This window comes from Penaeus chinensis, chromosome 31 (genome assembly GCF_019202785.1).
Source record: "Penaeus chinensis breed Huanghai No. 1 chromosome 31, ASM1920278v2, whole genome shotgun sequence".
Classification (NCBI taxonomy): domain Eukaryota; kingdom Metazoa; phylum Arthropoda; class Malacostraca; order Decapoda; family Penaeidae; genus Penaeus; species Penaeus chinensis.
Window position 1 is genome coordinate 36,702,604 of NC_061849.1, and position 2,500 is coordinate 36,705,103.

The 2,500-nt window shown below is 41.1% G+C and overlaps 1 protein-coding gene across 1 annotated transcript in view; it reads right to left on the reverse strand.

The window, feature by feature from the left end:
- Window positions 1–2,500, reverse strand: part of LOC125041956 (DNA polymerase alpha subunit B-like) — a 33,588-nt gene that overhangs the window by 21,477 nt on the left and 9,611 nt on the right. The window lies entirely within an intron of this gene.

Consider the following 2,500-nt stretch of genomic DNA (forward strand, 5'->3'; position numbering starts at 1 on the left):
GTATGAGCTTGTGTCATTGCCTAATCACATACATACTGTTGGTCCCGGTAAAGATTGCGCAAAACTCTTATCCCCTTGCCGACGGGTCACGCCTATAGGCGTCATAACAATACGCTCGAAATATGGTGTGTTGCCGTGGTTCGCCACAGCGTAGAGTTTTTTTTTTTTTAGTTTTCTACACCTGTCACCAATGGGTTAACCCCTTGGTGATGGGTGTAGAAAACTAAAAAAAAAAAAAAAAAAAAAAAAAAACTCTACGCTTTGGGGATCAATAGAAACGCACCGACTTTGAGTGTGGGAGTTCAGTACATCAAGGCGAATCACCGCCTCGGAGCACTTAGCCGCGCCGCCGCGGCATACAGCTACACGTCACATTGCGAGTGGTTTGTTATGACATCCAGAGACGTGACCTGTCGGGAAGAGGTTAAATCCTTTCCATCAAGATCTAAACATTCTAGCATGTTGAAAAGCTCTCCATGCTGCACTTTATCGAATGCCTTTGTGTAGTCGATAAAGCACACATATAAATCCTTCTGCATCTCAATAGCTCTTTCTGATAGCATTCTCAGGACAAAGATTGTATTCTTGGCATAATAGCAAGCCTATATTCCAGTACTGAAAGTCCTGTGAAATTTGGTGGGGGCCTGTTGAACTTCTTCCCTGTTAATTCAGGGGTGAGGCAAGGCTGTGTCCTTGCACCATCACTTTTCAACACTTGCATGGATTGGATAAAAGGCAGAGCTACTATCCAAAGTCAGTGTGGAGTAACACTGGGCAATATAAAAGTCTCTGACCTTGATTTTGCCAATGATGTTGCTATCCTATCTGAGTCCCTGTAGTCACTGGTGGCAGCTCTTGATGCATTTAGCAATGAGGCAAACCCCTTGGGCTTAGAGGTCTCCTGGACACGGACTTAGATTCAGGATTTTGGGGGCCTGTTAGGGGAACCGGTTCACTTGATTCATGCTTGCAGTGAAGACTCTGATGTCACAGAGAGCTTTGCATACCTTGGTAGTGTAGTCCATACCTCTGGGTTGTCAGATCAAGAAGTCAGTAGAGAGAATTGGTCTTGCAGCAGGAGCCAAGAACTCTATAAACAAGAGCATTTGGAGATGTTGGTACCGATGCAGAAGGACCCAGCTACATGTCTTCAAGGCCTTGATACTGCCAGTTTTGCTCTATGGAAGCAAAACCTGGATGCTATCTAATGCCTAGGAGTCTCGCTTTATGCCTTTTGTAACAAGTCTCTTCGCTGGATTATGGGGTACAGTTGGCTACACTGTGAGACAGGCATGGGACCTACTACTTGCATAATCCGGGATCGACAACTCAGGCTGTATAGGCACCTAGCTCCTTTCCCTGTGGATGACCCTGCCCATCAGCTTGTCTCTCTGTGAGACAATCCTGGGTGGAGGAGGCCCATGGAACAACGTAGGAGGTCATGGCTTGGGCAGCTCAACGAAACCTGCCGTGAGGAGTTAGAGATGGGCCGAGAGCCTGCCAGGAGACTCGCCATGAGGGACCCTCGTGGCTGGAAGCGAAGGGTGGGTGCGGCCATGCGCCTTCGTCGGTATTAGCCCCTTGATGATGATGATGATCATACTTGACTTGCATTAATATGATGATTAAGGCATAACATAAGAAAAAAAAAAGACAAAACACAAGCAGAATTATAATATATAGTAATAATAAGGATAATAACAATAATAATAATAATAAAAGCAAAAATAAAAACATATAAGATGAGGATGACAATGATGACAACAACAATAATGATAATAATGGTAAAAATTGAGTTAGAAAAGGATTCTAATAGATTAATGCAAAGCCTTAATATCTGCCTGTGCATTTGTGTGCATGTGTATATGTATGCATGTATGTGTGTGCATGTGTGTGCATGTCTATGTGTTGTATGTAAAGTTGTGAGCACATATTAAACATAGACAGCATTAAAATATAGATTATCAATATTATAATTATTATTATCATTAATGCTATCATTACAATTATCATTATTATTATAATCATTCTCATAATTATTGTCATTATCATTATTATCCTCATTATCATTATTATCATCATCATAATCATTATTAACCCCTTGCCGACGGATACGACGGGTAGACACGTGCTTTGCCCACTGTTAGTACTTGTTTGATTGTTTAAACACATAGATGGCTATACTTGTACTAAGTCACCAATGAGCCAGTTAGGAGTACTGCCCGTCTCGCCCGTTCACCCTTTTCTTTGATTTACGAAATATTTTACATTATCTTATTTTGCTGTTACTAATATTAAAAAACATTATAATAATTATAATGTTTATAATAAAAATAACACCATCGATATCCATAGCACTAGTAAAAAACACGTTTTTCCCGCCAATTCAAATCACGTATGGTCACAAGGTCTACTAATTGACTCCTTTGTGGCTAAGCACTAGCAGAGCCATCTATGAGCAGACATTTCACAAAAAATATAGAAAATGGGCACAGCATTT